We start from the raw sequence: 22,708 nt of genomic DNA on the forward strand, positions 1-22,708 counted from the left end.
ATGGCAGCGTTCCGGTCACTGTACAGTGCTGTGTGTGGATGACCGGGGGGGGGGCACTGTACAGTGCTGTGTGTCGATGACCGTGTTCCGCGCACTGTACAGTGCTGTGTGTAGATGGCAGCGTTCCGGTCACTGTACAGTGCTGTGTGTGGATGACCGGGGGGGGGGGGGGGGCACTGTACAGTGCTGTGTGTCGATGACCGTGTTCCCGGCACTGTACAGTGCTGTGTTCTGACTGTTAGGAGAATACCGTTGTGTATAGATGAATTATCAGCTGTTTATCCATCATGACACACGCCGCCCTCCTATTACAGGTATTCTCTGGTCGCGTCCTCCGATCAGCATTACACTGCTAGCATGTGTTTGCCATCTCTGAATCCCACAGGGTTTTGCCATTACATCATTCAGTGGCAACGATGCTTTGCAGAGAACAGAAATAAATAATATAACAGGATAAAATATGAATCAATCGTCTCCTAAGGATGTGTATTAGTTTGTCATTTAGGAGAACATTGGTCTGCTTACGATAGAAGAGGGCCTGAGGTCTTGTAGCCTTTCTGCAATGTACTACAGCCCACATCAGCACCAGGATGTACTTACAGCTTATTGGTACAGCGATCATTATTATTTATTACCAGTTATTATATAGCACACACATATGCCGCAGCACTGTACAGAGACTATTATTACCAATTATTTATATAGTGCACACATATTCCGCAGTGCTGTACAGAGAATATTATTACCTGTTATTTATATAGCGCACACATATTCCGCAGCGCTGTACAGAGACTATTATTACCAGTTATTTATATAGCGCACACATATTCCGCAGCGCTGTACAGAGAATATTATTACCTGTTATTTATATAGCGCACACATATTCCGCAGCACTGTACAGAGAATATCATTACCAGTTATTATATAGCGCACACATATTCCGCAGCGCTGTATAGAGATTATTATTACCAGTTATTATATAGCGCACACATATTCCGCAGCGCAGTACAGAGAATATTATTACCAGTTATTATATAGCGCACACATATTCCACAGCGCTGTACAGAGATTATTATTACCAGTTATTTATATAGTGCACACATATTCCGCAGCGCTGTACAGAGACTATTATCACCAGTTATTATATAGCGCACACATATTCCGCAGCGCTGTACAGAGACTATTATTACCAGTTATTATATAGCGCACACATATTCTGCAGCGTTGTATAGAGATTATTATTACCAGTTATTATAAAGCGCACACATATTCCGCAGCGTTGTATAGAGATTATTATTATTATTACCAGTTATTATATAGCGCACACATATTCCGCATTGCTGTACAGAGAATATTATTACCAGTTATTATATAGCGCACACATATTCCGCAGCGCTGTACAGAGATTATTACCAGGTATTTGTACAGCGCACACATATTCCGCAGCTATATACAGAGACTATTATTACCAGTTATTATATAGCGCACACATATTCCGCAGCGCTGTACAGAGATTATTATTACCAGTTATTATATAGCGCACACATATTCCGCAGCGCTGTATAGAGATTATTATTACCAGTTATTATATAGCGCACACATATTCCGCATTGCTGTACAGAGAATATTATTACCAGTTATTATATAGCGCACACATATTCCGCAGCGCTGTACAGAGATTATTACCAGGTATTTATATAGCGCACACATATTCCGCAGCGCTGTACAGAGACTATTAATACCAGTTATTATATAGCGCACACATATTCCTCAGCGCTGTACAGAGAATATTATTACCAGTTATTATATAGCGCACACATATTCCACAGTGCTGTACAGAGATTATTATTAGCAGTTATTATATAGCGCACACATATTCTGCAGCGCTGTATAGAGATTATTATTACCAGTTATTATATAGCGCACACATATTCCGCAGCGCTGTACAGAGAATATTATTACCAGATATTTATATATCGCACACATATTCCGCAGCGCTGTACAGAGATTATTATTAGGTATTTGTACAACGCACACATATTCCACAGCGCTGTACAGAGAATATTATTACCAGTTATTATATAGCGCACACATATTCCACAGCGCTGTACAGAGAATATTTGAACATTCACTTCAGTCCCTTCCCCAGTGGAGATTTCAATCTATATTCCCTACCACATGTACACGCACACTGACATTCTAGTTTTTTTTTTTTTGTTGGGAGCCAGTTGACCCACCAGTATATATTTGGAATGTGGGAGGAAACCCACGCAAGCACATAGAGAACATACAGACTCCACACAATTATAGTTATGGTGCGAATCGAATTAAAGACCTCAGTCGTGTGAGGCAGTAATGCTAACCACTACATTGTCCATGCTGCCAGAGATCAACCTCTCCATATACGGCATGCATATGAGTTCTAAACCAATGTGTACATTTTCTCCTCTAAACTACAGGTCAGCTGCAGGTGTCAGAGGCTTGCCCCACCTACACTACAGGTCAGCTGCAGGTGTCAGAGGCTTGCCCCACCTACACTACAGGTCAGCTGCAGGTGTCAGAGGCTTGCCCCACTTACACTACAGGTCAGCTGCAGGTGTCAGAGGCTAGCCTCACTTACACTACAGGCCAGCTGCAGGTGTCAGCGGCTAGTCCCAACTACACTACAGGTCAGCTGCAGGTGTCAGAGGCTAGCCCGACCTACACTACAGGTCAGCTGCAGGTGTCAGTGGCTAGCCTCACTTACACTACAGGTCAGCTGCAGGTGTCAGATGCTAGTCCCACCTACACTACAGGTCAGCCGCAGGTGTCAGAGGCTAGCCCGACCTACACTACAGGTCAGCCACAGTTGTCTGAGGCTAGTCCCAATTACACTACAGGTCAGCTGCAGGTGTCAGAGGCTAGTCCCACTTACACTACAGGTCAGCTGCAGGTGTCAGAGGCTAGTCCCACTTACACTACAGGTCAGCCGCAGTTGTCCGAGGCTAGTCCCACCTACACTACAGGTCAGCCGCAGTTGTCTGAGGCTAGTCCCACTTACACTACAGGTCAGCTGCAGGTGTCAGAGGGTAGCCTCACTTACACTACAGGTCAGCTGCCGGTGTCAGAGGGTAGCCTCACTTACACTACAGGTCAGCTGCAGGTGTCAGAGGGTAGCCTCACTTACACTACAGGTCAGCTGCAGGTGTCAGAGGGTAGCCTCACTTACACTACAGGTCAGCCGCAGTTGTCCGAGGCTAGCTGCTGCTCCTGGTGTTCACCTTAATTCAGTCCTAATTAATTAATAATACAGGCCGCGGAGGACAGAGACTACAGTGACCTACATATCTCTGTCTTAGTCATGGAGAATCTGAGGTAACTTATGGCTGCCACAGAATTTGTCACTTGGTCATTAATCTGACATATTACATGGGTCATCAAACTGCGGCCCTCCAGATGTTGTGAGACTACAATTCCCAGCATGCCTTGCCACAGTTTTAACACTCCCTTATAGGAAAACTGTGGCAAGGCATGCTGGGATTTGTAGTTTCACCACATCTGGAGGGCCGCAGTTTGAGGACCCATGTATTAGGACATTTTCTTTGGAGTAAAACATTTTATTGTTTTTTTTCTCTTCCTAAAATACTTCTAATGAATGATTGAATTGCGTGTCATATACATTATGTTTTGTGTGCGGTACAATATATGCTTGCTCTATAGGTTAGTTGGAACTACAGACTGGCCATAGGCTTCTAGTCCTATGCATATTTTGTACTGTATGTCTCCTCTTGTGCCCATCCCGCAAGTACTAAATAAGGGGTACCTGTCGCGTCACCCCATCCCCCCTGTTCCATTGCACAGCGCTAGGTCTGCAGGTCTCTTACATCTATGAAGTGGTTGGATAATCTGAGTTCTTAATTTTATTCATGTTTTTACATCCCCCCCCTTGTTGTTCTCAACATGACGACCAAATCTACATAATACATGTACCCTTAATATGCCATGAGACACACGTAACATAGTTTTATAGAATCTCATATTTCATTAGAATTGACGCGACAGCGGCTGAGCCTTTACATGTAAGTCCAGGATGAAGCGAAGGGAAAAGCAAAACAAGAAAGTTCTGTGTCTGGTTGATCCGGTTTTGTGTTGGAAAGAGGTGGAATTTATTAAATATCCTGTTTACACTGTGGCTCATTTCTTAGGGATGCTCCCAAGTTTATTATAAGCTTCTAATTAAAATCTACTACTTGAAGCAGGTTTTCTCCCTCTCAGGGTAATTGCATTATTTTCTGATGTCATTTGTGGAAACGCCCCGACCCAATTACAGCAAAGGTGTTTGGTTTATAAACAATTGCCCACAAAATCTGACCCCAAAAAGGACGGGGGGGAGAACGTGTCTGTTTAGGACAGAGGGAGCACAGAGCAATCTGAAAGCTGTGCAAATAAGGGTGTTGGATACAGGAGGTGGTGTATACCCGTCTGATGGCCAGGGGTTAGATACAGGAGGAGGTGTATATGTGTCTAATGGCCAGGGGTTAGATACAGGAGGAGGTGTATACACGTCTGATGCCGGGGGTTAGATGCAAGAGGAGGTGTATATGTGTCTAATGGCCAGGGGTTAGATACAGGAGGAGGTGTATACACGTCTGATGGCCAGGAGTTAGATACAGGAGGAGGTGTATATGTGTCTAATGGCCAGGGGTTAGATACAGGAGGAGGTGTATACACGTCTGATGCCGGGGGTTAGATACAGGAGGAGGTGTATATGTGTCTAATGGCCAGGGGTTAGATACAGGAGGAGGTGTATACGCGTCTGATGCCGGGGGTTAGATACAGGAGGAGGTGTATATGTGTCTAATGGCCAGGGGTTAGATACAGGAGGAGGTGTATACACGTCTGATGGCGGGGGTTAGATGCAGGAGGAGGTGTATATGTGTCTAATGGCCAGGGGTTAGATACAGGAGGAGGTGTATACACGTCTGATGGCCAGGGGTTAGATACAGGAGGAGGTGTATATGTGTCTAATGGCCAGGGGTTAGATACAGGAGGAGGTGTATACGCGTCTGATGCCGGGGGTTAGATACAGGAGGAGGTGTATATGTGTCTAATGGCCAGGGGTTAGATACAGGAGGAGGTGTATACACGTCTGATGGCCGGGCGTTAGATACAGAAGGTGTATATGTGTCTGATGGCCAGGGGTTAGATACAGGAGGAGGTGTATACACATTTGATGGCCAGGGGTTAGATATAGGAGGCGGTGTATACGTGTCTGATGGCCGGGCGTTAGATACAGGAGGTGAATGCGCGTCTGATGGACAGGGGTTAGATACAGGAGGAGGTGTATACGTGTTTGATGCCGGGGGTTAGATACAGGAGGCGGTGTATACGTGTCTGATGGCTGGGCGTTAGATACAGGAGGTGAATACTCGTCTGATGGCCAGGGGTTAGAAACAGGAGGAGGTGCATACACGTCTGATGCCGGGGGTTAGATGCAGGAGGAGGTGTATACACGTCTGATGCCGGGGGGTTAGATACAGGAGGAGGTGTATACACGTCTGATGCCGGGGGTTAGATACAGGAGAAGGTGTATACACGTCTGATGCCGGGGGTTAGATGCAGGAGGAGGTGTATACACGTCTGATGCCGCGGGTTAGATACAGGAGGAGGTGTATACATGTCTGATGCCGGGGTTAGATGCAGGAGGAGGTGTATACACGTCTGATGCCGGGGGTTAGATACAGGAGGAGGTGTATACACGTCTGATGCCGGGGTTTAGATACAGGAGGAGGTGTATACACGTCTGATGCCGGGGGTTAGATACAGGAGGAGGTGTATACACGTCTGATGCCGGGGGTTAGATGCAGGAGGAGGTGTATACACGTCTGATGCCGGGGGTTAGATACAGGAGGCATTAGGAAAAGTATTTGCATTATTTTCGTTTCTCCTGATTTGAGGTGCATAGATTGTGAGCTGTGCGGAATATGCTGTGGCCCTTTTGCCGTTGGGATCGGTGGCCTTAGTTTGAGTTCAGTTCCTCACATTATATTTCCCAGAATACATGTCATCCGTTGCATGTGCTCTCTGCAGCCGTGACCCTTGCACAGTACACACGCATGTAGTAGTACATACAGATGACAGGACCTGCTGTACTTTACCAATATACCGCCATCTGAGCAGAGATTTCTGGTCTCGTCCTGGGCAGCGATACAGGGAAATGCCTGAGGCAGGTAATGTGCTGGCTGCTGCTACCGGGGTGGCGTCAGCATTGCCCAGCACCCATTTCCCAGGAGAATAGAGCTCTACATGAGCCCACTGCTGTGCCAACCTAGGACAGTGCCTTGTTAGCCTACCATGAGCTTGTCCCTGCCACGCTGGGGCTGCCGCTATAACCAGGGCGTCCTTAGGATAATCAGCACTTGTGGCTGGAGCGAGGATGAAACCCAGGGGACCTTCCTAGCGAATGAGGTCAGTCCATTGAGAGCTTCGCTGGCAGTGCATTTGGGTTAAAGAGCTAAATCTACAAAGCTATTAAAATATAAAACCTCTCGTAAAAACGAAGGGAAGGATCTATATAGGCGTCAGACCTTCATTTATCACTGTGCTGTCATTGCTTATGTTTATTAATCCATTCTGGCCTGCAGAACGCGGCATTGCTGGGGACCAGTGCGTCCGTGTCTGTGGGGCAGAGGACACCGATTGTGATGGATTACATTTGGGGGGGGGGGGACAATGAATGTTTAGGTATTAGTACATGTATCCTGGTGCTACCCTGTGTCTGAGGACATGCCAGTGACTTGTATGCAGCGTTACATCAGGGCCATTCCCTGCAGCCAATAATAAAATATGGCTCACGGTTTCATTATGGGATGTATTGATTACCTTTTGGGGCAGATGAATTATGGAGAACATTAAATAAAAAAAAAAAAGAGAGAATATTTTAATGAGACTGAGAGTTCGATTTTAGAAATGGCTGACGCACTGGCCTTGCTGACAGGGCTTACACTCAGGTGGGTGAGGAGCCGCCACGGATGGGGGATGAGCTGCAGTCACGTTTATGCTGCCACGGATGGGGGTGGTGGAATGAGCTGCAGTCACGTTTATGCTGCCACGGATGGGGGTGGTGGAATGAGCTGCAGGCACGTTTATGCTGCCACGGATCGGGGTGGTGGAATGAGCTGCAGGCACGTTACATTTCTCCCCAGAGTTCCCTGTTTTGGAGGTTTGATATCCACAGTACTTGTCGCGATGATACTAGCGTAGTGGATGATTTACCCGCTGGATTTCTGGAAGTATTAGCACGAGTTTTACAGTTTTATAAGATAAGATTCAGCTGACCTTGAAAGTTAAAGCATTTTCCATGAAAAGTGAAAGCATTGTGATAAAATGTTTTATCTAAAGTATACTAATGTCATGCACTGTAGCTGGGTCACATTAATCAGGACAGGAACACCCCTCTATATATCACCTCCATTACCACTTTCTATGCTTGAGAACTGGGGTAGGCCGCCCTGCCATTCTGTGGCCCGATTCTAGGTGTTTTGCCCCACTGATGGGTGTCCATGCCACATGCACAAGTCACAGGTACACGTGGCACTGCAGAGGGTTGGGGGCCCAGCAGTGACCTGGCGCTCGCCTGTGCAGTGTTTGGGTTATCCAGAATGCATTGCCTTCATTGTAGTGTCACATTCCCCTTCCTCGCTATAATACCGTCCTGTCCTGAGAGCCAGCAGCTTATACATGTGGCTGCCATTGGGGACTGGTGACTGCCGCAATGTATTATCCCTCACATGTATAATGGCAGTAATAAGCTGGTGTTACAGGCAGAGAGTACGGAATAGTATATACTACATATAATATAGATGTCGCTGTGATCCTGACCTCCACAGTGAACGTAGCTGTATGGAAAAGACCCCTCAGTACACAGAGGTATGTATAACACACAGTATGTATAACGCTGACAGTGGTGGACATTGTGTCTGCCTACCATCTAATGCATGTCTTGGAGTCAGGCCTGGCTGCTCCCAGTACTGAACAACAACCCGGATAGTCTGATCTGTCCCAGTGACCGGCATATAGTATGTACCAATCAGTATATGCACTCCGAGCCCGGATAGTCTGATCTGTCCCAGTGACCGGCATACAGTATGTACCAATCAGTATATTCACTCCGAGCCCGGATAGTCTGATCTGTCCCAGTGACCGGCATATAGTATGTACCAATAAGTATATGCACTCCAAGCCCGGATAGTCTGATCTATCCCAGTGACCGGCATATAGTATGTACCAATCAGTATATTCACTCCGAGCACGGATAGTCTGATCTGTCCCAGTGTCCGGCATATAGTATGTACCAATCAGTATATTCACTCCGAGCCCGGATAGTCTGATCTGTCCCAGTGACCGGCATATAGTATGTACCAATCAGTATATTCACTCCGAGCCCGGATAGTCTGATCTGTCCCAGTGACCGGCATATAGTATGTACCAATAAGTATATGCACTCCAAGCCCGGATAGTCTGATCTGTCCCAGTGACCGGCATATAGTATGTACCAATCAGTATATTCACTCCGAGCCCGGATAGTCTGATCTGTCCCAGTGACCGGCATATAGTATGTACCAATCAGTATATTCACTCCGAGCCCGGATAGTCTGATCTGTCCCAGTGACCGGCATATAGTATGTACCAATTAGTATATTCACTCCGAGCCTGGATAGTCTGATCTGTCCCAGTGACCGGCATATAGTATGTACCAATCAGTATATTCACTCCGAGTCCGGATAGTCTGATCTGTCCCAATGTCCAGCATATACTGTAAAGCGAGTGTCGGTACTGGGCCGTGTGTACAGTGAGTGTCAGTACTGGGCCGTGTGTACAGTGGGTGTCAGTACTGGGCCGTGTGTACAGTGGGTGTCGGTACTGGGCCGTGTGTACAGTGGGTGTCGGTACTGGGCCGTGTGTACAGTGAGTGTCGGTACTGGGCCGTGTGTACAGTGGGTGTCGGTACTGGGCCGTGTGTACAGTGAGTGTCGGTGCTGGGCCGTGTGTACAGTGAGTGTCGGTACTGGGCCGTGTGTGCAGTGCGTGTTGGTACTGGGCCGTGTGTACAGTGAGTGTCGGTACTGGGCCGTGTGTGCAGTGGGTGTTGGTACTGGGCCGTGTGTACAGTGAGTGTTTAATTAATAACTGAATTTCAGCTTATTTGCTGTTGAATTTAGCAGCTGCCCTGAAAGCTTCTGGTTTCACCTGGGCGAATGCAAAAAGGTGGTGGTTACCGTGGTTACAGGGCCTCTCCGTGGTGACACACCCTCTGTATTTTATGTTCCCCAGAGTTGATTGTTTTTGGCAAAGGCCCTCAGAAACTCATCCAACTATTAAATAAAATAGATAGGTAGCTGGGAGGGCAGCGCAGAAACAGGCCGGATTACCTGCAGCAGCTTCCGCCTGGCAGCTGGGAGGGGCTCCTGTCACCTGTCCAGGTGAGCGCTACCCCCCTGCATTGTCTGTGCTGTGCGGAATATCTCTGTGTGTCTAACACAGTGACTTCTATACAATGGGATCTCACACATGTGTGTATATATAATATTGTGGAGTTACGCACAGGCACATCCGTACTAATGTCCTGTATGTAGCAGGTTTGGGCCCTTTGCCACCCATGTTTATCAGAACAGAAAACATTTCAAATAGGTTAGGACCGTGTGGGCCCTAAGTCGATGTCAGGGATGCCCCATGGATAGGCTGGCTATGCCCACTAGGCCTGCTCCGCTGTTCTGTATTCTGGCCTTAGGTTAGTGGACGTGTGTCTGTGTTATGACTCCCCCGGGACAGTGTGAGACAGTAACTCCCCCGGGACAGTAACCTGAGACTGTTACAGAGCTATCTACACCCCACACACTCAGGTCTTGTGTTCCCCAAGTTCTCCTGGGAGGCGGCAACATCTAGGTCTCATGGTGTGGAGGTCCGGGGGGCCAGTGCCGCTTGTAACCTGTGATTTATGTTGCCATTGCCCGCACTTGATGTAAATTGCATGGAGGAGGGGGGTGGTCTAGTGGGGGACCAATCAGGGAGGGCAGCGTGCCTAACCATCACTCTTAGCCCTCCCCGGACTGCTCTGTATGAGTCCCTGCTGAAGCTGGCTGAACGAGCTGCCATACTGAGCCTTGATGTTGCTGCAAGTGAGTCCCAGAAATATCCCGGACGAGGCTCCCAGATCCATTGCTGGCCGGGCATCTAATATCTGTACTAGCATTATCCTATGGACATCATCTTGTATGATTGTGCCTCACTGGCACGGTGCCATGATGCCCTCATCGACTAGAATGTGGGTCGTTGGTGGTAGCGTTGCTTCTACTATTAACAATGGCGGATTAACTAAATCTACTAATGTCGGAGACTATATATAGCTCCCAATTCTCCAGTTCCCTTGGCTGTACTGCACCTGACCCCAGCATCACCGAGACGTCCTCCTGCGCTAGTGTGATACACGTGTCACTCTGTGGTATAGTCCTTGTGGACAATTGCCACGGAAGGCTGTGGGTGGGGTCTTTGGTAATTGGCTGTATGAGGACGTGGAGGGCCTTTCGGACGGGTACAAAACTGGCAAAATACCACATCAAATAATAAAGAGTTAGTATAACGTGGATGTGGACAGGGTTACTGGGAATACAGAGAAGAAGCCACAGCTTTTGAGGTTGTGGTTTCTTCGTGGTCCTTGTGGTCACTAAACCCCACCGCATGTTTGAGCTGAACAAGGGTCCTAGAGAAATCTGCTGCCTGGAAGGTGCTTCATGGTGGGTTCCCCAGCTGTCTCACCTAGGGGTGCAGCAAGACATCTCGGGAACTCGGGGAAAGTTAATTTACCGCTTTCTGCCTGTAACATGGAATTTGAAGTTAAAGATTTATTTTCTTATATTCTTTGTCTCCTAGTTCCCACCCTGCCAGATAGGAAAAGGTGGGCTTTCCGCTAGGGTGCAGGCACTGTTGTCATGTGGGTGTGGCCAAGCATATGACAGCATGGATGACATCACTATACCCCTTATAGTTGTATCATATTGTGGGTGGGAGAATTGATCTGACCGATCCCTGTACACACTGAAGGCATCTCTTGGCCAGCTATCCCTGGTAACTCCAGGAATCTGTCCGCAGTGCTAGGTGATTAGGGTTTTACTACTGCTGCTGCTGCTCACTGGGATGGTTCAATGACCCCATCTTATATCCTATCACTAGCAGAGGAAGCTTACAAGTGTTAGGAGATGAGACTGTTACAATATAAGAACATAATTGTCCCCTCTTCCATGGAACAAACATGTTAGTGTACATGTGTCCGAGGACAGGGGTATCGGTATAACGACGGTGGAAGGATGACAGGACGAGGTGTATTACAGAACAGACATGCACTGCTTGTATTTGTGGGGATATGGGGAGAATAATCACCTCCTGTCTATCTGCACCACACACCCACGCTCTCACCCAGCGGCACACCTCACCAGGTACCGCAGCCAATGGGAAAACACCTTGTTGAAATAGAGAAGCAAAGAAAAAAAAATGAGAGAGATGCCAACCTTAATTAATTGAAATATTTACCAATCCAGTTTTTTAATTGTGTGTGTTTGCTGTGTTTGTGTACATAAAATACCTGCCGTATAGGCGTACCCACTGCCGATGACATCAGGGACAAAAAATGCAAAGAAAAACAATTGCGTGCCACAACAGATCGAGCTTCCACGTACATTGCTGCTGCTGCTGCTGCTGTATTCTGACGGAGCAGACTGACTGTGCTGGGATATTGCACGTATCCGCTACACACTGATGGTCTGTACAGTATACATGACACCATATACCTGCTATCTACCAATATCAATGTATACTGTATACTGGTTTCCAGCTGGGCCTCCAATATTCATTTTGTGTCATTTATTTTCTTCCCTGCAGTTGTGTCCCAGGTTTCCTGGGTCACATCCATCATTAGTCTATCCTCAGTGTAGATCCGGCATTCCCAACCTTTGTCCTCGGGGCAGGTTTTACTGGTATCCAGGCTTTAGCACAGATCTAAGTCACCTGTGCACAATCCTGGACAGTCGGAGTGCCTGGAGGAGCGAGGTTGGGAACGCCTGGTGTATAGGGTTAGTGGGAGAACCTGATTCCAGGATCATTACAGGAGAACGACTGAATCCTTCCCTCTATGCTTTATGTTGTAAGGTGTATGATTAGTGTGTACTAGCCACAAACATATTCACTGCTATTAAGTATGTTCAGAAACAATGTATAGGGCTGTTCATAATGCCTCGCTGGCTGGACTAATGCCTCGGCCTCGCTGGCTGGAGTAATGCCTCGGCCTCGCTGGCTGGACTAATGCCTCGGCCTCGCTGGTCGGGGTAATGCCTCGCTGGCTGGAGTAATGCCTCGGCCTCGCTGGCTGGACTAATGCCTCGGCCTCGCTGGTCGGGGTAATGCCTCGCTGGCTGGAGTAATGCCTCGGCCTCGCTGGCTGGAGTAATGCCTCGGCCTCGCTGGCCGGAGTAATGCCTCGCTGATCGGAGTAATGCCTCAGCCTCGCTGGCTGGAGTAATGCCTCGGCCTCGCTGGACTAATGCCTCGGCCTCGCTGGTCGGGGTAATGCCTCGCTGGCTGGAGTAATGCCTCGGCCTCGCTGGCTGGAGTAATGCCTCGGCCTCGCTGGCCGGAGTAATGCCTCGCTGATCGGAGTAATGCCTCAGCCTCGCTGGCTGGAGTAATGCCTCGGCCTCGCTGGAGTAATGCCTCGGCCTCGCTGGTCGGGGTAATGCCTCGCTGGCTGGAGTATTGCCTCGGCCTCGCTGGCTGGAGTAATGCCTCGGCCTCACTGGAGTAATGCCTCGGCCTCGCTGGCTGGAGTAATGCCTCGGCCTCACTGGTCGGGGTAATGCCTCGCTGGCTGGAGTAATGCCTTGGCCTCGCTGGTCGGGGTAATGCCTCGCTGGCTGGAGTAATGCCTCGGCCTCACTGGAGTAATGCCTCGGCCTCACTGGAGTAATGCCTCGGCCTCGCTGGTTGGGGTAATGCCTCGCTGGCTGGAGTAATGCCTCGGCCTCGCTGGCTGGAGTAATGCCTCGGCCTCACTGGAGTAATGCCTCGGCCTCGCTGGCTGGAGTAATGCCTCGGCCTCGCTGGCTGTAGTAATGCCTCGGCCTCGCTGGCCGGAGTAATGCCTCGCTGGCCGGAGTAATGCCTCCCTGGCCGGAGTAATGCCTCGCTGGCCGGAGTAATGCCTCGCTGGTCGGAGTAATGCCTCGGCCTCCGGTCGGAGTAATGCCTCGGTCTCCGGTCGGGGTAATGCCTCGCTGGCTGGAGTAATGCCTCGGCCTCAGGTCGGGGTAATGCCTCGGCCTCGCTGGCTGGAGTAATGCCTCGGCCTCAGGTCGGAGTGATGCCTCAGGTCGGATAGGGTGGGTAGATATGGAATCATGTTGGAGGACACAGTTACTGATTTCCCACTGTTACTCAGGATCACAGATGTTGCTGAGTGAGTGCATCAGTGAGATGAGGGTAAGATCCTGCGTCACTGTGTGATCAGTACCATATACAATACATAGAATGGATTCCTGTGCTGTATATGGTATAGCCCAGACAACCAATGGTTCTATACATAGGCCCAGGGCTGTACTGGCCATCTGGAAAATGCCAGAGGGGCCAATGGCCAGGTGGGCCGACTGGCGCACAGAGAGAGCTGCTGGCGGATCCGGCGGCGCTCTCTCTGCGCTGCTGAGGTCCAGCAGAGATTTGGGCATCACACCCTGCTATTCCGCTCTCTCCTGTATCTCGGGAGAGACAGCAAGCACATGCACGCTGCATGTATGCACACGCATGCGACAATGGTCACGCGTGTGCACAAATGTCAGGGGCAATTCAGCGGCCCAGTCCATCGCTGCATAGGCCTGGTACCAACAAGACACGCCTAATTATTAGCAAACACGCATGTTGCTGGAATCTAGCCGTGCTATTGGAAGGCTGGATCATTTTATTTACATTCTGAATAATATGTTTGCAATTCACTTCTCAACAAGCGTATTAAAGCAAAGGCGTAGAGGCTCTGTATATCAAAGTCCTCTGTCTATATACTCTATACCCAGCGTCTCTACCTGGTGCCCTGGCCCAGCGTCTCTACCTGGTGCCCTGACCCAGTGTCTCTACCTGGTGCCCTGACCCAGTGTCTCTACCTGGTGCCCTGACCCAGCATCTCTACCTGGTGCCCTGACCCAGCGTCTCTACCTGGTGCCCTGACCCAGCGTCTCTACCTGGTGCCCTGACCCAGTGTCTCTACCTGGTGCCCTGACCCAGTGTCTCTACCTGGTGCCCTGACCCAGTGTCTCTACCTGGTGCCCTGACCCAGTGTCTCTACCCGGTGCCCTGACCCAGCGTCTCTACCCGGTGCCCTGACCCAGCGTCTCTACCCGGTGCCCTGACCCAGCGTCTCTACCCGGTGCCCTGACCCAGCGTCTCTACCTGGTGCCCTGACCCAGCATCTATCTCTGGGATCTGAGGGCATTGACCCAATATCTCCCAGTGGCCCAGAACCCTGATTCATCTGGTTCCGTGAACTAGCCCTCACCCTGCGATCTGGTACCCTGAACTAGCCCTCACCCTGGGATCTGGTATCCTGAACTAGCCCTCACCCTGGGATCTGGTATCCTGAACTAGCCCTCACCCTGGGATCTGGTATCCTGAACTAGCCCTCACCCTGGGATCTGGTATCCTGAACTAGCCCTCACCCTGGGATCTGGTACCCTGAACTAGCCCTCACCCTGGGATCTGGTACCCTGAACTAGCCCTCACCCTGGGATCTGGTACCCTGAACTAGCCCTCACCCTGGGATCTGGTACCCTGAACTAGCCCTCACCCTGGGATCTGGTATCCTGAACTAGCCCTCACCCTGGGATCTGGTATCCTGAACTAGCCCTCACCCTGGGATCTGGTATCCTGAACTAGCCCTCACCCTGGGATCTGGTATCCTGAACTAGCCCTCACCCTGGGATCTGGTACCCTGAACTAGCCCTCACCCTGGGATCTGGTACCCTGAACTAGCCCTCACCCTGGGATCTGGTACCCTGAACTAGCCCTCACCCTGGGATCTGGTACCCTGAACTAGCCCTCACCCTGGGATCTGGTACCCTGAACTAGCCCTCACCCTGGGATCTGGTACCCTGAACTAGCCCTCACCCTGGGATCTGGTACCCTGAACTAGCCCTCACCCTGGGATCTGGTACCCTGAACTAGCCCTCACCCTGGGATCTGGTACCCTGAACTAGCCCTCACCCTGGGATCTGGTACCCTGAACTAGCCCTCACCCTGGGATATGGAGCCGTGATCCCACATCTCTCTGTGACCTGGTGCAGAGAACCGTGTACTGAGGGGTTGGGATCATTTGTTCTACAGCATGATGGTCGACAGTTATTAGGTCATCACAATTAGGTCGACATGGGTCTAAATTGACATGGGAAAAGGTCGACATAGATCTAGGTCGAAAGGTCATTAGTTTGACAGGTTGTTAGTTCGACAATGTCTGTCGACAGTCAAAAGGTCGACATGGGGTTTACCTGAATGTCCACACAGTCAACATGTGCACAGTTTCAAGTGCACCACTGTGCTCGGCATACTATTTTATTCTCCCACCACACCCTAGTGGATGGTAGGGCATGAAATACCGCCTGCCGGCACATGTCGGCTCAAAAAACTGTGAAAACCCCCATGTCGACCTTTTGACTGTCGACCTAGACATTGTCGAACTAATGACCTGTCGAACTAATGACCTTTTGGACCTAGAACCATGTCGTCTTTTCCTATGTCGACCTTTTCCCATGTTGACCTAATGGTGTCAACCTAATGACTGTCGACCAAATGACCGCACCCCGTACTGAGATGAGCATACGCTGCTAGTGCTTTGCTGAGAGTGAGGAACGAGTACAAGCTTTGCTTTCATGTCTGCACTTTACCATGTAGACCCTTCAGTCCTGGGGCAGGCGACCCAGTGGTTCCTGCCTCTCTTCTCTCTCCAGGAACCTCTGAGACTGCTTAGCAGCCGCACGATTGATTTATCTCCAAGTTACTGATCCCTTGAAGTTAAAGGGATCCGATCTGCCAGGACTCATTGATTTCCCTGCACTGCCATGTTTACTGCCTGACTCCCATTCTGTAGTATTGATTGGGAAGGGACAGGTAGATATGTCTTTTGTGTTTGAGATCTGGGAACTTGTGCCTTGGTTCTAGGTTGTTCAGTGTTTTAATGGATTAATTATGCCACTGATTAACGACCTCCGGACTATCCGCTGCTGTTAATTAAGAGTCTGTGTGTTTGAAGGTACACGTAATGTTATTGCCTGCCTGTGATTCTGTGAGTTCCCAGGCATGTTGCGTGAGCATAGTCCTGTGACTGAGGTCACATTGCATATACCGTGCCAGACCAGGGAACCATTATATACATTACCGGTGACATGAGGGTACATCCGCCTACAGTATAGACTGACATCACGTCATGCTGTGCAGAGGTGTATGTCCGGTCAAGCGAGTGCTCAGACGCTGCCCGGTATTAGACTGCGCATGCACAGTCTAATCCCGAAAATCCTGGGATTGGAGGCTCCAATCCTGGGATTGAAATCCCAAAGATTTTAGTGCCAAATCCTGGGATCCCGCCGATCCCGGGATTGGCCACCCTATTTTCCACCCTACACACGCTGCTCCGCATCCATTTCAGCAACAAGTATGCACATAACAAGCAGGAATTGTAAATCCTGAAAGAGGAACTGTGTATAAGCAATTTGCACCTGGGGAAAACCCCGCTGTGAGCTTCCAGGACGGAGTGTGCCTGTCCTGCAGCCATATTCATGCAAGCACATCATGTGTGGCCCACCGCTCTGTGAGGACCACAGACAGAACATCAGAGGCAGCTAATGCAGGCCTTGTTTCAGGGATTATCTCTGCTTAACAATTACAGGGGAAACTTCAAGGAACTGAGACACCCGGAACCATGTTCCCTTATAATCAGAGCGCAGGTGACGGGGAGATGGGAGAGAGGGGGGGGAGCATCTGAGGAAGCTCCAAACAGCCAGACAGGCACAGGGCGGATGAAGACATCACAGGAGACTGCCGGGTGTGTGTGTGTTAGGGTGGATATATGTACTCTTAAAAGGCAAACCCTGCTCCTCGACACTATGGGGGGATTTCAAGAATGTTGCTCTGTTCAACCGTGCTCAGCTGACCTTGCTGTCATGATTGTTATAATGTTACGTCATATTAACGGTCTTGTAGCCAATATATAATCTGTCTAGTACCAACCACACCACCGAGATAAGTATGATGGCGTAAGTCGGCACCAGGTGAGCTGATGAGGTGCGTGTAATGTCCAGCTGGCCTTGTCCTCCAGACCACACACCTCATATACTCCCAGCTCCTATCTCTGCCTCCATGGGCTGGATGTTATGAAGGCCGTGCGGGATGTGGGGTTTTTCTTTTAAGGGGCAATCATTCAATCGTTTATAAGGCATGCTTTGTAAATGACTGCCCTTTAATAAATATGTCCAAAGTCTTCCAGGATCCCACATGATCGCTGAACTCCAACTTCATTACATTATATATTATAAGAAAGCCCAATAATGTCCCCAGGTATATAGTTCCTGCATCTGTAGCTCACCTGTTTGATAACTTCCTATGGCATAGTGGTTAGCATTGCAGTCTATGGTTAGATTAGCACCAGAGCCCTTGTAAGGAGTTAGAAAGTCCTCCCAGTGGTTGTATAGGCTTTCTGTAATATGTGTGTGTACATGTGGTAGGGAATATAGGGGTTTATTCTAGTTCATTCTTTCTGACAAAATCCTTCTTAGATGGACAAAACCATGTGCACTGCAGGGGGGCAGATGTAACATGTGCAGAGAGAATTAGAGTTGGGTGAGTTATTTTGTTTCTGTGCAGGGAAAATACTGACTGCTTTATTTTACACTGCAATATAGATCTCACTTTGAAGAAAAACCCCACCCAAATCTAATTCTCTCTGCACAAGTTACATCTGCCCCACCCGCAGTGCACATGGTTTTGTCCATCTAAGAAGGATTTTGTCAGAAAGAATGAACTAGAATAACCCCCATAGAGTGTAAGCACCACTGGTGCAGGGGCTGATGTGACGGATACGCTCTCTGTAATGTGCGTATATGTGGTAGGGAATATAGAGTGTAAGCACCACTAGGGCAGGGGCTGATGTGACGGATACGCTCTCTGTAATGTGCGTATATGTGGTAGGGAATATAGAGTGTAAGCACCACTGGTGCAGGGGCTGATGTGATGGATACGCTCTCTGTAATGTGCGTATATGTGGTAGGGAATATAGAGTGTAAGCACCACTAGGGCAGGGGCTGATGTGACTGGTACGCTCTCTGTAATGTGTGTGTACATGTGATAGGTAATATAGACTGTAAGCAGCACGGGGGCAGGGGCTGATGTGACTGGTACGCTTTCTGTAATATGTGTGTGTACATGTGGTAGGGAATATACAGTGTAAGCACCACTGGTGCAGGGACTGATGTGACTGGTACGCTTTCTGTAATATGTGTGTGTGCATGTGGTAGGGAATATACAGTGTAAGCACCACTGGGGCAAGGACTGATGTGACTGATACGCTCTCTGTAATGTACGTACATGGGATAGGGAATATAGAGTGTAAGCACCACTGGGGCAAGGACTGATGTGACTGATACGCTCTCTGTAATGTGTGTACATGTGGTAGGGAATATAGAGTGTAAGCACCACTGGGGCAAGGACTGATGTGACTGATAGGCTCTCTGTAATGTGTGTACATGTGGTAGGGAATATAGAGTGTAAGCACCACTGGTGCAGGGACTGATGTGACTGGTACGCTTTCTGTAATATGTGTGTGTACATGGGATAGGGAATATAGAGTGTAAGCAGCACTGGGGCAGGGGCTGATGTGACTGATACGCTCTCTGTAATGTGTGTGTACATGGGATAGGGAATATAGAGTGTAAGCAGCACTGGGGCAGGGGCTGATGTGACTGATATGCTCTCTGTAATGTGTGTACATGTGATAGGGACTATACAGTGTAAGCACCACTGGCGCAGGGGCTGATGTGACTGATACGCTCTCTGTAAAGTGTGTACCATGTAATAGGGAATATAAAGTGTAAGCACCACTGGGGCAGGGGCTGTTATAGACATTGCAGGCATTGAGGGATTAAATAGCACTGCTGGGGTCTGTTGTGCTATAGAACATGCACAGTGCATACCTCCCAACTTCCGCAGCTCAGCAGGCGGGACACTGCTGCGGTGCGCCAAAGGCGCGCCAATTTTGGGGGGGCGTGGCCTAATTTGGGGGCATTTCCTATACTCGCGGCCCCCCCCCTGCGAGGCCACGCCCCCATTTTGCCGCTATGGGGGCATGACCCAGAGGCTCTGTGAGCCTCTAGCCATGCCCCCTGGCTGTGGGAATAGACGCTGTGCGCATGCGCACAGCGTTTATTCCCCGCTGCTTAGCAGCTGACGGGGGATTTCCAACAGCCCCCCCACACCGCGGGACACCGCCGCCCGTGGGTGGGACAGCGGGACAGGCCCTGACAATCGGGACTGTCCAGATAAAATCGGGACTGTTGGGAGGTATGTAGCGTCAGCTGTGTGATGCCTCTAAGCTAAGCATCTCTTGAAATCCACAACAACAGGAAGTTGCCCTGCATAGCCAATCAGCAGAGGCAACACGGGAAAGAGGGACATATCCCTGCACCTTTCATGCCAGCCAGTAACCCTGGAAGGTCCCTGGACCAACTCTGGTAGCTAGCAGGGTTGATATCCCGGGGCGTCAGTCCCTGGATTTTGGCCCTGGTCCCTTTCACACCAGCCCTAGTCATACTTACCTACTTTTGAAAGCTAGTTTCAGAGAGATTATAGTTGGTAGTAGAATTTTGCACAGTGCCCCATTGAGGGGGCGTGTCATGCTCCACCCAAAGGGCGTGTCTACTTCCACATATGGAGAGATTGTGAAAAGATATTGTGACTGTGGCACCTAGAAGCATGGGCGTGTACTGCTACATCTGAGAAGAATTTTGTAAAATTACTTATATTACTTAATTACTTAAATTATTTATATCCAAATGTAGTGACCCAAAGCAGGTAAGGTGCGTACACACGTACAGGTTTTTCTGTCTGATCTATCTGGTGGGAACAAAACCCTGGAAATGTATGGGAAAAAAATGACAATCAAAAAATTGTTTACAAACTTTGAAAACGGACAGTGATCAGTCAGACAAATTGTTTAATAATTCTAATATAACAAATTTATCAAAGCATATTTTTTTTTGTTTTCCTGCATTTGGGTGGAAATTTTGGATTGTCATATGCTACCATACATTTCCAGGTTTTTGTTCCCACCAGATAGATCAGACAGAAAAAATCTGTAAGTGTGTACTCACCTTTAGTAAGATTTACTATACTTGGTAAAGTGCTGGGAAATGGCGCTGATGATTCAATGTAAATGTATCTGTCTCTCATTCCTTTTTTCCCCAAAATGTAACAATGTAATGTGACGTGAGGGAGATTGCTAGACTAATGAGGGAGAGAGGAAGATTGCTGCTATGTCAGGGAGTCTCCTGCAGAATGCAGGAAGGGAGGTAACTATGGTGTAACAGTGTAATGTGGGCTAGGTGACATGAGGGAGATTGCTAGACTAATGAGGGAGAGAGGAAGATTGCTGCTATGTCAGGGAGTCTCCTGCAGAATGCAGGGGGGGGGGAGGTAACTATGATGTAACAGTGTAATGTGGGCTAGGTGACATGAGGGAGATTGCTAGACTAATGAGGGAGAGAGGGAGATTGCAGCTATGTCAGGGAGTCTCCTGCAGAATGCAGGAGGGGAGGTAACTATGGCACTAGTCCAGGGTTGTTCTAGGGACCAACCTGGGAATTTGGGCTGGTGTGAAAGGGGTATTACTGGTAATAGGCAGGTTGTGCTGGGATATGATGCGTTAGTACAAGCTGCTTGTGGATGATCTCTTGGTTTCCTGATCTGTTACTAGGACTAGAGGAAATGCACATATAATGAGGGCTGGAGTATCGGGGTCAGGTTACACTGATGGCTATATCGCCACCTTTGTCATGATTAGTGTGTGTATACTGTAATGTGTCCCGTGTATGCTCTGCTACATGTTACATGTGTGTGTTTAATGCCATGCTGCCTGCATTCTACCTCATGGCCCAGCACAGGCGTCTCTGGGGAAACCGGGTGTGGGAATAAGAAAAATCAGCATCGGCTAATCTGTATTTATAGTAAATAAAAAGGAAGAAATCAGTTTGGAATTTATGTTCCACCCAATCCGGCCTTATGTGAGACGGTCCAGGTCTGCAGCACGAAGCGGGGGTGCGCTGTGCTCCGACGCCCTGCCCATGTAATGTGTCCATGTTACCCCACCTCTGCTGTGCTCTGGGGATAACGCCATGGGGGTGTTGTGTCCTATCTATCTGTCTATCTATCTAGCTATCTATCTATCACTCCTACAGTATCTATCTATCTATCTATATATCTATCTATCACTTCTGTCTGTCTATCTATCACTTCTACACTATCTATGTATCACTCCTACAGTATCTATCTATCTATCTGTCTATCTATCACTTCTACAGTATATCGATCACATTTACAGTATCTATCTGTATATCTATCTGTATATCTATCACTTCTACAGTATATATCTATCTATATCGATCACTTTTACAGTATCTATCTAGTGTTCATTCTAGCACCCTGCTCCTTGTAAAATACTTGCAGTTCCTCCTTCCTGCCTGGGGTGTCGCTGTCTGCTGTGCTACTTCAAGAACAGTCTGGTTTGTATCTCAATGTTGAGACACAAACCAGACTGTTGTAGAAACTCCACAGCAGAGAGTGACACCCCAGGCAGGAAGGCGGAACTGCAAGGATTTTACAAGGAGCAGGGTGCTAGAATGAAGACTATCTATCTATCTCTTCTACAGTATCTATCTATATCTCAATCATCTTCAGTTAAAATTCAATTCGCCACAGTGTCACCCGTAGTAGCGTAATTTTTCCTCAAACAAAAAGTTAGTCGGTGGCATAACTATATATACCCAGCCAGATGTGTGGATGTAATCTACAGTTAGTTATATAGTGGGAGGAGCAGGGTCCCCAGCAGCACAGAGTATATCAGGAGATGAGTGATGTGTCAGTGAGGACAGGGCTGCACGTGACAGGAGCAGTGACATGATGTGAGGAGGGGAATGGAGGCAGCAGGAAGCCACAGACTGAGAGTTATATAGTGGGAGGAGCAGGGTCCCCAGTAGCACAGAGTATATCAGGAGATGAGCAGAGGCGTAACTACTATTGTGGCGCCCCCCCCCCCGCCAAAAAATTACCTTACCCCTCCGCATGCCGCCGCCCCCGCATTCAGTCCGGCACCGCAGATAGCCTCCTGGCTCCGTCTCCTGCAGTAATGAAAAATGACACGACAAAATGGCTGCCCCCGTACAGCAGACAGTTTTTTTAGGGATGTTAGAGGAGGCTGCGGCCTCCTCTAGCATCCTTAAAAACTGTCTGCTATTAGGGGGCAGCCATTTTGTCGTGTCATTTTTCATTACTGCAGGAGACGGAGCCCGGAGGCTATCTGCGGTGCCGGACTGAATGCGGTGGAGGCGGCATGCGGAGGGGTACGGTGGGGTCTGACCAGAGTGCCCGGGCACCGGGGGCG

The 22,708-nt window shown here is 49.0% G+C and overlaps 1 protein-coding gene across 6 annotated transcripts in view; it reads left to right on the plus strand.

Annotated features, from left to right (window-relative positions):
* CASZ1 (castor zinc finger 1) overlaps window positions 1-22,708 on the plus strand; it is a 233,053-nt gene that overhangs the window by 41,807 nt on the left and 168,538 nt on the right. The window lies entirely within an intron of this gene.

This window comes from Crinia signifera, chromosome 19, assembly GCF_055691185.1.
Source record: "Crinia signifera chromosome 19, ASM5569118v1, whole genome shotgun sequence".
NCBI classification, from domain to species: Eukaryota; Metazoa; Chordata; class Amphibia; order Anura; family Myobatrachidae; genus Crinia; species Crinia signifera.